General features: G+C 35.2%; 2 pseudogenes; both read left to right on the top strand.

The window, feature by feature from the left end:
- The first annotated feature begins 227 nt into the window (after nt 1–227).
- On the top strand, nt 228–1,165 carry LOC110259129 (annotated as a pseudogene).
- Nucleotides 1,166–6,337: 5,172 nt separating this feature from the next.
- Nucleotides 6,338–7,305, top strand: LOC110259128 (annotated as a pseudogene).
- Nucleotides 7,306–17,819: the final 10,514 nt, after the last annotated feature.

Here is a 17,819-nt window from a genome sequence, read left to right as displayed (position 1 = left end):
TTGAATAAAAAGAATTTAAAGCAATATATTGCCTCTGAGTGCAGTTTTGCTGTACTAAATGATTTATACCATAGGTTCACATCATTTTGTGTATAGTCTATTATCAATTAAGTAAAAGTACAATTTTAAATTATCAACATTTAACATAACATTTTCAGTACCTCCAAGCTGATTCCTTCTTTCTTTTGTTTCAGATCACTTGAGAGTCTTCCTTTCTTTACAATTCAATGGACCAAATAAATAGTTCTGTGGTAACTGAATTTGTGTTAGTGGGACTTACACAATCCTTAGGAATGCAGTTTTTACTTTTTCTCTTATTCTCTACATTTTATGTGGGAATTATCCTGGGAAACCTCTTTATTGTGTTCACAGTGATTTCTGATTCTCATTTACACTCCCCCATGTATATTCTGCTGGCCAACCTGTCACTCATCGACCTGGGCCTTTCGTCTACCACAGTTCCTAGGATGATCTCTGATCTTTTCAGCGATTGTAAGACCATTTCCTTCCACAACTGCATGATACAAATGTTCTTTATCCATGTTACAGGAGGAGTTGAGATGGTTCTGCTCATAGCCATGGCATATGACAGATACACAGCAATCTGCAAGCCTCTCCATTATCTAACTATAATGAATCCCCAAATGTGCATGCTTTTGGTAGTGGCTGCTTGGATAATGGAGTGACTCATGCTGTCTTTCAGTTTGCCTTTGTCATAAATTTACCTTTCTGTGGACTTAATAATGTGGGGAGCTTTTACTGTGATTTTCCTCGGGTTATTAAACTTGCATGCATAGATAATTATGGACTAGAATTTGTGGTCACAGCCAACAGTGGCTTCACATCTATGGGCACCTTCTTTCTCTTAATTGTATCACACATCTTTATTCTGGTCACTGTCCGACAACATTCTTCAAAGGATTTATCCAAAGCGTTCTTCTCTCTGTCAACTCACATCACTGTGGTGTTTTTGTTTTTCCTTCCTTGCATATTTCTCTATGTGTGGCCTTTCCCTACTAAGTCACTGGATACATTTTTGGCCATTGTGGACTTTGCTGTCACTCCAGTTTTAAATCCTGCCATATACACTTTAAGGAACAGAGATATGAAAGTAGCAATGAGAAGGCTAAGTCAACACGTCGTAAGTTCTAGGGAGATGACATAACAGATTTCACTGATAAGAGAAAAAGATGAATGTCATGGTCCATCCCGCCCCTCATGATCATCATGAACACTATAAAATGTGTACATTTTCATTATTGCCTTTGAAAACTGAGAAGTCTATGGAAAAGGAAGTAGCAAATCAAGGAATTTAATTACATAGAGTTGCAGCAATTTTTGTTAATTTTAAGAATAAAATGTTATATTTCTACCTAAACTACAAATCTAAATTGTAGTTACCACCAATGGCTACATTCGATTTTCACGTGGATATTTTATATTTACAAATAAATGTATATATGTATATACATGTAATTTAACTTCATCAGTACTGTCAACTGATAGTAAGTGTAAATAGAAATTAATTAATATTTCTTATGGAAATTATGTGAATCCAATGGATAGAATATGGGTTTATATAAACCAGCAGACATTAAAATTGAGGAGGAAACAATGTCCATCCTAATTGTACTTTAAGTTAGACAAATAGGAAGATCAACACTATCACTATGTTAAAATCTTAAGAACTGTTTTCAGGATTTGATTGTTAATGTGTTTTGCACAATGTTATTTTTATAAATAGACTCTAAAACCTTCTATAAAGCAAAATTTGCCTATGTTCCATTGTTTCAATATTGTTCAAAATACTCCTTGATTCAGTCTTTAAAAAATCTACAACTTTAGGAGTTCCCATCATGGCACAGTGGTTAATGAATCCAACTAGGAACCATGAGGTTGAGGGTTTGATCCCTGGCCTTGCTCAGTGGGTTAAGGATCTGGTGTTGTTGTGCTCTGTGGTGTAGTTTGCAGACACTGCTTGGATCCTGCATTGCTGTGGCTCTGGTGTAGGCCAGTGGCTACAGTTCCAATTAGACCCCTAGCCTGGGAACCTCCATATGCCACGGGAAGTGGCCCTAGAAAAGGCCAAAAAAAAAAAAAAAAAAAAAAAAAAAGAAAGAAAATCCACAATTTTAGAAGTATTTGAAGGGATTTATTTCCTAGAGGAGCATAATCCAATCAGCTCTTATTTGATGTGCTCATTCTTAAACTAGGTGCTTAGGACAAAGAAGATGATTGACACCTTCCAGGTAAAATCTGGAAAATCTGGTGATTAAAGAGCATAACTGAGAGATTGCTTGGGTGTCTTTCTATGTCTAAGTCAAGGGACATTAATTATGGTAACTCATCTTAGTTTTAACCACTGCATGGTAATTGAAGCTGCTCAATAAAATGATAAATGATCAGAATTGGGACTTTCTGATTATTGGTCAAAGTATTTTTCCTGTATTTTCTCCACAAATCCTTAGCTATCCCCTTTTTACAAAATCTAAAGCATTATTGTTTATTGTTTTAACATGTATGGATTTTAATTTCATAGTTTTATCTTGTTTTACTATAATTCTTATCATTTACCTTTAGATTCAGTGAAGGCCATACAAATACCTAAGTGAGCCCACAAACTGTGACAATAGCCCTTAACTCAGAAAGGTTTTGTGTATTTCCTCACGGGAAAACTTGTGAGACTATAAGAGTTGATCTTAGTAGCTCAAGTTTAGGCTACTTCCAAGATCTCCTTACCTGCCTCTGATCATTTTCATAAATGGCTCTAAATTAACCAAATGATTTACTAAGCAGGACAATGTATATGGATTTTATTCTCTTTGAAATTTTGTACTTCATGATAAAGGTGGAAAAAAAAGGAAAATCAGCACATTTCTTTGCTCTGAAAATTGCTATATCTTTTCCAGTAATGAAGGAGGTAGGTGGAATGTGAAAGTGAAATATATTAGCAAAACTAACCAAGTCATAGCATTTTATGGACAATGAGATACTTCTATCAATGGCATGTGTATTTTCAGGAAAAATGGAACAATAATGAGGTTGGCTTAAATACTTAGAAGAGTTAATATGAATAATATTAACAAGGATAGTACTTCTTGTGTTATACAACTTAGTGTTATACAAGCATTATAAGTATAAGGCTCTTCTCCAGATGGTCCTTTTTTTGGTGGTCCTTTTCCCCATATTTCTCCAAATCTGGTGTTCTCTTTTCTACGTTATTACCCTCCTTCATACAATTGCAGTGAAACCTAGTTTGGGGGCTTTTCTTTCACATAAAGGTATAATTCCAACTCTTAGAAGTTTGTTTGTTTTTGTTTTTGTTTTTTTTTTTTTTTGAGAGCTTTTCATACAATATACAGTGAACTAATTTTTAAAACAGGAAACCTAGAGGCCAGAGATTCTGAATGACATACCCAAGTTCACACAGTGGATTTTTGCTAGAACCTTCAAGTCTCATGACTTCAATCTCAGTGAAATTTATAGACTTAAGGTGTTTTTCTTTAAATAGGGGGAAAAGATATTTAAGACAAACATATAGCAGTCTAATGGTTGACTTTCTAAGCTTAATCTAGTGTGCATGGAGAAGGGTTTTTTTGTTCAATTTTAGCTGACTGCTCCTGGTTGCTACCACCAATGTGTAAGATTTTGATTACACCAACGTGTAGGATTTATTCAATAAACCTAATGTGTAACTTAGAAGCAATACAATTCTTCTAATTATTTCTTAAATAATTTTTGAAGAGTCAGAGATAAGCTTATAAAGGGGACCCTGTGCTTATGTAGCAAACTGTCCCACTCTAACTGAGGACTCCACATTATCATTTTATCCTCAGTAGCATATACTTAGGAAATGAGATGTCTTAACTAAGCAAGCAAGGAATTCCTTTTGCTAAAGAATAGCATATCTGAATTCTTACTGTTATCATGGTAGAAAATCAATTTGCTACAAATGAGAATCTTTTGGAAATTCATTATCCTTGTTACATAACCTATAGAAAGAGAACTATCAAGTTTGTTCTTCTCTTTAAATAAAATAAAATGGTTTCACATCAGTAGATATCCAGGTTCAATTCTAAATTGGAATTTTAGAATTCCTTGATTCTAAAGAAACATTCCCACCGAGTCATGTCAGAAATGGTCTCAAAATAGGAATCCCATTCTCTTTATTGTTGATGATTATTATGATTATATTTATTACTGTGCTAATAAGCAGAGGGGGACTAAAATGAGTGTTTATGACTTGTTTTACTATTAGATTTCTTTTTATACTCAGAAATAAAGTCAGAACTGCTAAATATTTATAGGACATTAAAAAGAGGAACATGGAGATTTATACGGATATTTAATATGGATAGGGCTAAGAGATGGATAAGGAAGAAAAAATATAATATCCAAGGGCCATGGAATAACTAATTAGATAAGTACTGAAGAGTAATAATACTACTCCCCCAAGAAATTTGATGAGTAACACTCTATTGCTTCTTCTCTCCCTGACACCCATCAATTTCCACTCCTCTCTTTTACTCTTTACTTGCCTTTTAACTCCTATACTTCATCCTACAAGTATTCTCATGGCCATGCTTCTCCTTCAAGATACCAATCCATTTTCTACTTCACTTACTTCAAAACTTCTAGACGGAGTGAGTACTCACTTGCTCTCCTCAGTATACAAGGTAACGGCCTTCTCACCTCATGTCCAACAACCACTTTTCAGGCTGTGACATAGCAGATATCAACTTATAAAGATATCCCAACAATATCTCTACATGTCATTATCATCACCCTTTACCTTCTTCAAATGTTATCCTTGTTTCTAAAAGTTCTCTGTATAGTACATATTGCCATACTAGTTTTTCTTCTTATTATTATCAGAATTAAAGACATGTCAATGCTTGCAATCACTCAGAATAAACATACTGGCATTATCTTTTTGCTTAAATTCCCACTTCATGTTGAGACATGTCCAGATATTATCATCTTAATAATGGATATTATGTATATTAAACAATTGCTCATAATTCCTCCATAGTTCTTCACTGTCTACATAATAATACACTAATCCTATAAGAGGCATTCCAGATTCCTTTTTCAATTTCATCTACTATTAAAGCTCCTTCACATTGCTCTCAGCAAACATTTTCCTCCACTTTTTCATTCTTCTCCTTTTAACCTCTTTCTGTTATTTTTTAAATATAATTTTTGTTATATTGTTCACCTTTAATTCATTTTATTTTGACTTAACTCTATCTTCTAGGCATTTTCATATTGCCATTCTTAGCTATAAATTCTATCAGGTATAAATTCTTATAACTTCTCTTTAGACTCCTTAGAATTTTAAACTTCCATAAGCCTGAATCTCTACATCTCTCTTAGCTTTTATGTTGCTATCCGGCTTCTGACAGATTATGAAAAATATTTTGGAATTGTGCCCCACATTCAGTACTTATAGATTATTAGAATAGTAGGGAACAGAGGAATACAGGAAAGAGAAATCTTGCTATGATTGTTATTTCTTAGAATACAAGTAAATTTTTAAATGACTGGAGGAGCCAGGGTTCTTCTATGAATCAGAAGTGATAAATTTTACTACCAATAATTATATAAATCTATGTGCAATTACTAAATAGCAAAAACTGCGCAAAATACTTTGCATTTACTACTTAATTTGAAATTCATAATAACCACAAGAAGGAGTATAATGGTATTCATGTTTAAAAAATGGTAAAAATAAGTATTAAAAAGGATGAATTCAAGATCCACAGATACATACATAACCCACAGACTGCAAGTACCTCACTCAGCAAAACTGTGAATGAGGATTTGTTTTAATTTGATAGAAAAGTTTCCAATAACTGTACACAAAATTATGGTAATGGACAACTAAGCCACTAAAATACCTTCTCAAAAATGTATAGCATAAAAAGCCTTTGTAAATATGAATATCATACAATTTTGTATGTATTTAAGAGCTAAAATATGGTCCACAGAATATGAACTGTTATGAAGTTCAAGAAAAAAGGATATAAATGCAGGGTGATATATAGACAAATCTGGTGGAGAGGGTAACATGAAGAAAATATTTTATGAGGAATAAGCCTAACTAAGTGAAACACTATGACCTGGATAACTGGACTATAAACTGTATTCAGGGAATGAGTGTGGGATAAAATGCTGCATTTAGATGTGGAATGTGGGATAAAATGGTGTGCACTCTGAAAGCCTTTATATAACAAACCATAGAATGTCATTGTGAGTGTGAGCAGAATGACACAAAATGAGGCTTTGAATTTAAATGCAGTAATTCTGACTTCTTCTCACTCCCTTCTCTAAGGTAACTACAGAAACTATTTCCTGGCATGAATCAATAAGTGAAACAAATCACTCCATGGTGACTGAGTTCATTTTTCTGGGACTCTCCAATTCTCAGGAACTCCAGACTTTTCTATTTGTGTTCTTTTTGGTATTCTATGTAGGAATTGTATTTGGAAACCTTCTTATTGTCCTAACTGTGGCTTCTGATTCTCACCTTCACTCCCCCATGTATTTCCTATTGGCCAACCTCTCACTCATTGATCTGTGCCTGTCTTCAGTCACAGCCCCAAGATGATTGCTGACTTTTTCAGAAAATGCAAGGTTATCTCATTCAAGGGCTGCCTTGCTCAGATATTTCTCCTTCACTTCTTTGGTGGGAGTGAGCTGGTGATCCTTATAGCCATGGCCTTTGACAGATATGTGGCCATCTGTAAACCCCTTCGCTACACCACAATTATGTCTAGCAATGTATGTGTTGGCATTGTTGCTGCTGCATGGGGAACTGGCTTCCTCCACTCAGTGAGCCAGTTGGCCTTTGCAGTGAACTTAACTTTCTGTGGTCCCAATGAGGTTGATAGCTTTTATTGTGACCTTCCTAGGGTCATCAAGCTTTCTTGTACAGACACCTATAGGTTGGATATCATGGTCATTGCTAACAGTGGTGTGCTCACTGTGTGTTCTTTTGTTCTCCTAATCATCTCATACACTGTCATCCTAGTGACCATCCAGCATCTCCCTTCACAGAAGTCATCCAAGGCTCTGTCTACTTTGACTGCTCATATCACAGTAGTTCTTTTGTTCTTTGGACCATGTATCTTCATTTATGCCTGGCCGTTCCCCATTAAATCATTAGATAAATTCCTTGCTGTGTTTTATTCTGTGGTCACTCCTCTTTTAAACCCAATTATATACACACTGAGGAACAAAGACATGAAGACTGCAATGAAACGGCTCAGAAAATGGAATATGAATTCTAGGATAAAGCCTTAGATCTCCTATAACTGTTAAGACTAATATAGGATAATGACATGGTATATATTGAAGTGAGTAAATCACTTAGTAAATTTCATGAAAATTATACCTTCTGTTTTCCTATTCCTTAGCAACTGTCGAAGCACATTCACATACACAGCCTCAATGTATTCTTTGATAATCCTGTAATCGTTATTTTTTTTTCCCTTTATGTCCAAACAACTTATGAAAGATCCCAGGCCAGGCACTGAATATGAGCCATGGCTATAGCAATGCTGGATACTTTGACCAACTGTGCTGGGTCCAGGATCAAACCTATGCCTCTGTAGCAACCTGAGCCATCGCAGTTGGATTTTCAACCCATTGCATCACAGTGGGAATTCTGTAATTGTTCTATTTTTGAATTCAGATGCAGTTAATATTATACTTACAAAATATGATCTCACTTATTCTTAGAACGATGAAATGCATAAATATCTTAGTATTCCTATACTCCTGTGCCTTCCTGAATGTTTCTAAGGGTAACAGAAACCAGGTTGACTTATGATTGTTTTTTAAATTGGTATTTGGTTCATTTTCATTAAAAACATGATGGAAGCAACTGCAATAAACCTAACTCAAAAAAAAACATGCTTGGTAATAAGGAATACATATATATATATATGTCAACTTTTAAGAGGTTTAAAAAGAAACTCCTCCCATTTATAACAGCCCCACTACTGTCACTGTAACAACCCATAATCCATGAATATATTATCAAGAATGACAGGAAGAGTGAGTCTCCCAACATAAAATTTGCCTTGTAGGCAACATGACATCTTGCAGTATACAACAATAGCCCATAAGCATTAAAAAATATTTAGAATATTCGAGTCTCTCAACCTATTGGTACAAAATGTTTCATTTGGATCCATCCATGTCATTTTTTATTGTTAGCTTTTATGAATATAAGCTTTGAAGTCAAAAAGAGATGGGTTCAACTCTACTTACACCTTACTAATCATAACTTTAAGTACATTAGCTTTCCTAAGATTCAGTTTCTACATGTGGAGAAGAGAGATAATAATACTTATCTTATGAGGGATAATGAGACAATAGATTTTAATCAGATAAATAATGAATTTTATGGCATATTTTCATGACAATAAATATAAGTACTATTATTACTATATAAAACCTATATGTCAACAAGCAAGAGTTCTCAGCTTTTATCCCAATGTTCTTGAGGAATATGACACAATAAAATATTAACAATTGTAATGGAAATCTGTATATTTATCTGCAAGTCTGAAGTGTGTAATCATGCAGTATATTCCACCATCCTAAGAAAACATGCCAAAAATTCAAGGTAGAAGTAGAAGAAAATACAGTTGAAAAAAGCTTGAAAAATGATGCTAATAAATAACTCTCCTCTCTAGATAGAATTACCCAACCAGGTTAAAACTGGAGATTAAATATTTTAAGTAAAAAATGAATATAATGTTTTAAGATGTGGCTTGAAGCAACAGATAAAGAGGATCAGATAATAAGAGAGTTAAAACTTTTTACTGCAGGAGGAAAAAAGAACAATAATCCCATAAATAAGTTAAAAACACATAAGAAAATTAGTACTTGAGATAATAAATCAATGGGAAAAGGGCCTATTAATGTGTTGGTGGAATAACTGGATAGAAATATGGGAAAAGATACATAGTATCTATTCACTACACCATGTGCCAGAACAATTTCTAAGTGAATAAAAGAATAATTTTTAAAAACTATACATCTATTATAAGAAAATATAAGTTTATATCTTAGTTTATGAATGATAAATACTGATAATATTGAATACAAGAATAATATTTTAAATGCATGTTAAAACTGAGAAAGTAAAAAAGATGAAACAGATTCTAGAGGAATGATTTACAACTCACATCACAAAGAACAGAGCTATAGTTTAAAAAAAAAACTTCTAAAAAGATACCAATGTACACAGAAAAATTGGAAAAATGTATGAATTTACAGTTCATACACAAGAAGATAAAAATAAAATTCAAATATAAAAAAATGTTTAATCTGTCATGTTAAGATATTATGAAGAGTAAAACTAAGCCGAAATAGCAGTTTTGACTTCTCAAGCATCAAATATCTGACATCAATATTAAAGAAGGCTTATTGGTTAAGTTGTGCAGAAGGGGAGCTCACATGCATTATTTTATTTTTTATTTATTTATTTGTCTTTTTGTCTCTTTAGGGCTACACCGCGTGGCATATGGAGGTTTCCAGGCTAGGGGTTGAATTGGAGCTGTAGCTGCCAGCCTATGTCACAGCCACAGCAACGCAGGATCGGAGCCTCATCTGTGACATACATCACAGCCCACAGCAATGCAAGATCCTTAACCCATTGAGCGAGGACAGGGATCAAACCCACGTCCTCATGGATGCTACTCGGGTTCCTTAACTGCTGAGCTAGGAGGGGAACTCCTCATAGGTATTATTTATGAGTATACAAAATAATACAACATCACAGCAAGATAATATCCACAAATATTATAATATTACTAGCTTTTGACACAGAAATCCTAATTCTACCTTAAGGATACATTTGTGAAAATACCAAATAACCAATGTACAAGGTTACTTGTTGAAGCATTGTTTTTAATAGCAAAAGAACAGAAATTATTCAATTGACAATCAATAAGAACTACCTAAATTAATTGCATAAATTATACATGGTGGAACATAAAGCAACTACTAAAATGTTGAAGAGTACCTCTAAATACTGCCCTGGAGGAATCTATATGGCATGTGTAAAGTGAAAACACTAAGGTGGGAAGAATGACACTAGCATACTAATTTTTGTGTTAAAATTGAGATACATATATTTAGACTTATATGTATATATAATTATAAATATATACATCATGAGAAACAAAAAAAATTTAAATATTTTCTTATAGAAGGAAGAAGGAAAGCAAGTAAGGGACAGGAATAAATGCTGCACTATTCTGAATATGTCCTATTTTGTACTTTTGACTTTGAAATCATGTATGTGTTCACATAATTTTAAATTAAAAGTAGCAATCTCTAAAAGTGCACTTCAAACCAAAACAGGTGATTTAATGGTATCTGTGTGTGTGTGTGCGTGCACTCTGGTGTGCATGAATTGTCTATAATATGGAAATAAAAAGATATTTCATGTCTAACCACAACTAAAATTCAATTTTTGACTCAATTGTTTTTTTTAATTGTTACTTCCCAATAAAATTTTCTTTCTACTATACAGCATGGTGACCCAGTTACACATACATGTACACATTCTTTTTGTCACATTATCAGGCTCCATCATAAGTGGCTAGACATACTTCCCAGTGCTACACTGCAGAACCCCATGGCTAATCCATTCCAAAGGCAACAGTTTGCATCTATCAACCCCAAGCTCCCCATCCATTGCACTCCCTCCTCCTCCCCCTTGGCAACCACAAGTTTATTCTCCAAGTCCATGATTTTCCTTTCTGTGGAAAGTTTCTTTGTGCTGTATATTAGATTCCAGATATAAGTGATATCATATGCTATTTGTCTTTCTCTTTCTGACTTACTTCACTCAGGATGAGAGTCTCTAGTTCCATTCATGTTGCTGCAAATGGCATTATTTCGTTCTTTTTTATGGCTGAGTAGCATTCCATTGTGTATATATATATCATTCTAATCCAGTCATTCGTAGATGAACATTTGGGTTGTTTCCGTGTCTTGATTATTGTGAATAGTGCTGCAATGAACATGCGGGTACATGGGCCTTTTTCAAGCAAAGTTTTGTCCAGATGTATGCCCAAGAGAGGAATTACTGTGTCATATGGTAGTCCTATGCATAGATATCTAGGGTACCTCCGTACAGATCTCCGTAGTGGTTGTACCAGCTTACATTCCCACCAACAGTGCGAGAGGGTTCCCTTTTCTCCGCAACCCCTCCAGCGTTTGTTATTTGAGGACTTATTAATGATGGCCATTCTGACTGGTGTGAGGTGCTATATCATGGTAGTTTTTGATTTGCATTTTTCTAATAATCAGGGATGTTGCACATTTTTTCATGTGCTTGTTGGCCATCTGTATATCTTCCTTGGAGAAATGTCTACTCAGGTCCTTTGCCCATTTTTCCATTGGGTTGTTGGCTTTTTTGCTGTTGAGCTGTATAAGTTGCTTGCATATTTTAGAGATTAGGCCCTTGTCAGTTGCATCATTTGAAACTATTCTCTCCCATTCTGTAAGTTGTCTTTTTGTTTTCTTTTTGGTTTTCTGGGCCATGCCAAAGCTTGTCAGTTTGATTATGTCCCATTGGTTTATTTTTGCTTTTATTTCTGTGGCTTTGGAAGACTGACCTGGGAAAACATTTGTAAGGTTGATGTCAGAAAATGTTTTTACCTATCTTCTCTTCCAGGAGTTTGATGGTGTCTTGTCTTATACTTAAGTCTTTCAGCCATTTTGAGTTTATTTTGGTGCATGGTGTGAGGGTGTGTCCTAGTTTCATTGATTTGCATGCAGCTGTCGAGGTTTCTCAGCACCATTTGCTGAAAAGACTGTCTTTTTTTCCCGTTTTATGTTCTTGCCTCCCTTGTCAAAGATTAATTGACCATAGCTGTCTGGGTTTATTTCTGGATTCTCTCTTCTGTTCCATTGGTCTGTGTGTCTGGGAGAGTGATGCCTCCTGCTTGGTTTTGGTTCCTCAGAATTGCTTTGGCAATTCTGGGTCTTATGTGGTTCCATATAAATTTCTGGATGGTTTGTTCTATGTCTGTGAAAACTGTCATGGGTAATTTGATAGGGATTGCATTGAATCTGTAGATTGCTTTGGGTAGTATGGCCATTTTTACAATATTAATTTTTCCAACACAGGAGCATGGAATATCTTTCCATTTCTTTACATCTTCTTTAATTTCCTTGATTAATGTTGTATAGTTCTCAGCATATAAGTTCTTTACCTCCTTGGCATGTGTATTTCCAGGTGTTTGATTTTTTGGGGTGCAATTTTAACAGGTATTGTATTTCTGTATTCATTTCTAGTATTTCATTGTTAGTGTACAGAAATGCAAGTGATTTCTGAATGTTAATCTTATATCCTGCTACTTTGCTGAATTTGTTGTTCAGTGTGAGCAGTTTTAGGGTTGAGTCCTTAGGGTTTCCTATGCACAGTATCATGTCATCTATATACAGTGACAGTTTTACCTCTTCTCTTGCTATCTGGATGCCTTTTATTTCTTTTGTTTGTCTGATTGCTGTGGCTAGGACATCCAGTACTATGTTGAATAACAGAGGTGAGAGTAGGCATCCTTTTCTTGTTCCAGATTCTAGGGGGTAGGCTTTCTGCTTTTCTCCTTGAGTGTAATATCTGCTGTGGGTTTGTCATAAGTGGCTTTGATTATGTTAAGGTATGTTCCCTCTTTACCCACTTTGGTAAGAGTTTTGATCATGAATGGATGTTGGATTTGTCAAATGCTTTTTCTGCATCTATTGAGATGGTCATGTGGTGTTTGACTTTTCTTTTGTTAATGTGGTGTATGATGTTGATTGATTTGCATATGTTGAACCATCCTTGTGCACCTGGGATGAATCCCACCTTGTCATGGTGTATGATCTTTTTGATATGTTGTTGGATTTGGATGGCTAAAATGTTGTTGAGAATTTTTACATCAATATTCATCAAAGATATTGGCCGGTAGTTTTCTTTTGGTGGTATTTTGTCTGGTTTTGGAATTAGGGTGATGGTGCCATCATAGAATGTTTTGGGGAGTGTTCCTTCTTCTTCAACCTTTTGGAAATATTCAAGGAGGATGGGTATAAGTTCTTCTTTGTATGTTTGTTAGAATTCACCTGTGAAGCCATCTGGTCCTGGATTCTTATTTCTAGGGAGTGCTTTTATGACATATTCAATTTAATTTCTAGTGATTAGTCTGTTCAGTTGATCTCTTTCTTCTTGATTCAGTTTTGGCCAGCTGTAGACTCTAGAAAGTTGTTCATTTCTTCTAGGTTGTCAAAGTTGTTGGCATGCAATTGTTCACAGTATTTCTCATGGTTTTTTGTATTTATGTAGTTTCAGTTGTGGCTTCTCCCTTTTCATTTCTTATTTTGTTTATTTGGGTTTTTTCTCTCCTCTTCTTGGTGAGCCTCGCCAGAGGTCTATCAATTTTGTTTACTTTTTCAAAGAACCAGCTGTTGGTTTTATTGATTTCTTCTATTTTTTAATCTCTATTTAATTGATTTCTTCTTTGATCTTTATGAATTCTTTCCTTCTGCTTACTTTAGTTTTTGTTTGTTCTTTTTTTCTAATTAATTTAGGTGATGATTTATGTTGTCAATTTCAGATTTTTCTTCTTTTTTGAGGAAGGGCTATATTTCTATGAATTTCCCTCTAAGCACTGCTTTTGTAGCATCCCAAATAGTTTGAGTGGTTGTGTCTTCATTATCATTTGTCTTGAGGTATTTTTAAATTTCCTTCTTGATTTCCTCATTGACCTATTGGTTTTTTAGTAGCATGTTGTTTAGTCTCCATGTAGTTATTTTTTTCTCATTTCTTTTTCTGTGGTTGATTTCTAGTTTCATGCCATTGTGGTCAGAGAGATACTTGAAATAATTTCTACGTTCTTAAATTTTTGAGGTTAGCTTTGTGCCCTAGTATGTGATCAATTCTTGAGAATGTTCCATGTGCACTTGAAAAAATGTATATTCTGATATTTTTTTGGATGTAATGTTCTGAAAATGTCAATTAAGTCTAACTTTTATATTGTGTCCTTTAGGATCTGTTGGCTTATTGATTTTATGTCTAGGGGATCAGTCCATTGATGTAAGTGAGGTGTTAAAGTCTCCTACTATGATTGTATTCCCATTGATTTCTCCTTTTATGTCTATTAGTATTTGTTGTAGGTATCTGGGTGCTCCTAATTAGGGCAATATATATAGACAATTATAATATTCTCTTCTTAAATGGATCCTTTCACCGTTAAATAGTGTCCTTCTTTGTCCTTCTTAATGGCCTTCATTTTAATATTTTTTTTTTTATTTTCCCACTGTACAGCAAGGGGGTCAGGTTATCCTTACATGTATACATTACAATTACATTTTCTCCCCCACCCTTTCTTCTGTTGCAACATGAGTGTCTAGACATAGTTCTCAATGCTATTCAGCAGGATCTCCTTGTAATCTATTCTAAGTTGTGTCTGATAAGCCCAAGCTCCCGATCCCTCCCACTCCCTACCCTCCCATCAGGCAGCCACAAGTCTCTTCTCCAAGTCCATGATTTTCTTTTCTGAGATGTTCATTTGTGCTGGATATTAGATTACAGTTATAAGTGATATCATATGGTATTTGCCTCTGTCTTTCTGGCTCATTTCACTCAGTATGAGATTCTCTAGTTCCATCCATGTTGCTGCAAATGGCATTATGTCATCCTTTTTTATGGCTGAGTAGTATTCCATTGTGTATATATACCACTTCTTCCGAATCCAATCATCTGTCGATGGATATTTGGGTTGTTTCCATGTCCTGGCTATTGTGAATAGGGCTGCAATAAACATGCGGGTGCACGTGTCTCTTTTAAGTAGAGCTTTGTCCGGATAGATGCCCAAGAGTGGGATTGCGGGGTCATATGGAAGTTCTATGTATAGATTTCTAAGGTCTCTCCAAACTGTTCTCCATAGTGGCTGTACCAGTTTACATTCCCACGAACAATGCAGGAGGGTTCCCTTTTCTCCACATCCCCTCATCACTTGTTATTTGTGGATTTATGAATGATGGCCATTCTGACTGGTGTGAGGTGGTATCTCATGGTAGTTTTGATTTGCATTCTTTTATAATCAGTGATGTTGAGCATTTTTTCACGTGTTTGTTGGCCATCTGTATATCTTCTTTGGAGAAATGTCCATTCAGGTCTTTGCCCATTTTTCCATTGATTGATTGGCTTTTTTGCTGTTGGGTTGTACAAGTTGTTTATATATTCTAGAGATTAAGCCCTTGTCAGTTGCATCATTTGAAACTATTTTCTCCCATTCTGAAAGTTGTCTTTTTGTTTTCTTTTGGGTTTCCTTTGCTGTGCAAAAGCTTTTCAGTTTGATGAGGTCCCATGGGTTTATTTTTGCTCTAATTTCTATTGCTTTGGGAGACTGACCTGAGAAAATATTCCTGATGTTGATGTCAGAGAGTGTTTTGCCTATGTTCTCTTCCAGGAGTTTGATGGTGTCCTGTCGTCTATTTAAGTCTTTCAGCCATTTGGAGTTTATTTTTGTGCATGGTGTGAGGGTGTGTTCTAGTTTCATTGCTTTGCATGCAGCTGTCCAGGTTTCCCAGCCATGCTTGCTGAATAGACTTTCCTTTTCCCATTTTATGTTCTTGCCTCCCTTGTCAAAGATTAATTGACCATAGGTGTCAGGGTTTATTTCCGGATTCTCTATTCTGTTCCATTGGTCTGTCTGTCTGTTTTGATACCAGTACCACACTGTTTTGATGACTGTGGCTTTGTAGTATTTCTTGAAGTCTGGGAGAGTTATGCCTCCTGCTTGGTTTTTGTTTCTCAGGATTGCTTTGGCGATTCTGGGTCTTTTGTGGTTCCATGTAAATGTTTGGATTGTTTGTTCCAGTTCTGTGAAAAATGTCATGGGTAATATGATAGGGATTGCATTGAATCTGTAGATTGCTTTGGGTAGTATGGCCATTTTCACAATATTGATTTTCCCAATCCAGGAACATGGAATATCTTTCCATTTCTTTACATCTTCTTTGATTTCTTTGATTATAGTTTTATAGTTCTCAGCCTATAGGTCCTTTACCTCCTTGGTCAGGTGTATTCCGAGGTATTTGGTTTTGTGAGGTGCAATTTTAAAAGGTATCGTATTTTTGTATTCCTTTTCTAATGTTTCATTGCTGGTATACAGAAATGCAACTGACTTCTGAATGTTCATCTTAGATCCTGATACTTTGCTGCATTTATTTATCAGTTCAAGTAGTTTTTGGGTTGAGTCCTTAGGGTTTTCTATGTAGTGTCATGTCGTCTGCATACAGTGACAGTTTGATCTCTTCTCTTCCTATATGGATGCCTTTGATTTCTTTTGTTTGTCTAATTGCTGTGGCTAAGACTTCCAAAACGATGTTGAAGAGCAGTGGTGAGAGTGGGCATCCCTGTCTTGTTCCAGATTTGAGTGAGAAGGCTTTCAGTTTTTCCCCATTGAGTATTATATTTGCTGTGGGTTTATCATAAATGGCTTTGATGATATTCAGGAATGTTCCCTCTATACCCACTTTGGCAAGAGTTTTGGTCATGAATGGATGTTGAACTTTGTCAAATGCTTTTTCTGCGTCTATTGAGATGATCATATGATTTTTGACTTTTTTGTTAATGTGGTGTATGACATTGATTGATTTGCGTATGTTGAACCATCCTTGTGAACCTGGGATGAACCCAACCTGGTCATGGTGTATAATTGTTTTGATATGTTGTTGGATTCGGTTGGCTAAGATTTTGTTGAGAATTTTTGCCTCTATATTCATCAATGATATTGGGTGATAGTTTTCTTTTTTGGTGGTATCTCTGTCTGGTTTTGGAATGAGGGTGATGGTGGCCTCATAGAATGTCTTTGGGAGTATTCTTCTTCAACCTTTTGAAAGAGTTTAAGGGGATGGGCACCAATTCCTTTTATATGTTTGATAAATTCACCTGTGAAGCCATCTGGTCCTGGACTTTTATTTGTAGGGAGTGATTTTATGACCTTTCAATTTCATTTCTAGTGATTGGTCTGTTCAGTTGGTCTGTTTCTACTTGATTCAGTTTTGCAGGCTGTAAGATCTAGAAATTGTCCATTTCTTCCAGATTGTCAGACTTGTTGCCATACAGTTGTTCATAGTATTCTCTTATGGTTTTTTGTATTTCTGCTGTATCCATTGTGATTTCTCCTTTTTCATTTATAATTTTGGTTATGTGGGTTCTTTCTCTCCTCTTTTTAGTGAGTCTGGCCAGGGGTTTGTCAATTTTGTTCACCTTTTCAAAGAACCAGCTCTTGGTTTTATTAATTTTCTCTATTGTTTTTTGAGTCTCTATTTTATTGATTTCTTCTTTGATCTTTATAATTTCCTTCCTTCTGCTGACTTTAGGACTTTTTGTTCTTCTTTTTCTAATTCGTTTCGGGGGAGGGTTAAGTTGTCAATTTGGGATCTTTCTTTTTTTTTGAGAAAGGCCTGGATTGCTATAATTTCCCTCTGAGCACTGCTTTCGCAGCATCCCATAGATTTGAGAGGTTGTGTCCTCATTATCACTTGTTTCAAGGTAGTTTTTATTTCTTCTTGATTTCTCATTGACCATTGGTTTTGAGTAGCATGTTGTTTAGTCTCCATGGAGTAGGTTTTTCTTTCCTTTTCCCATGGTTGATTTCTAATTTCATGGCATTGTGGTCAGAGAAATACTTGAGATAATTTCTATGCTCCTAATTTATTGAATTCGCTTTGTGTCCCAATGTGTGGTCGATTCTTGAGAATGTTCCATGAGCATCTGAAGAAAATGTGTATCTGTTTTTTTG

Source organism: Sus scrofa, unplaced genomic scaffold (assembly GCF_000003025.6).
Source record: "Sus scrofa isolate TJ Tabasco breed Duroc unplaced genomic scaffold, Sscrofa11.1 Contig886, whole genome shotgun sequence".
NCBI lineage: Eukaryota > Metazoa > Chordata > Mammalia > Artiodactyla > Suidae > Sus > Sus scrofa.
Note: the sequence above shows the minus strand (reverse complement) of the source record. Positions and strands in the feature narration are given on the sequence as shown.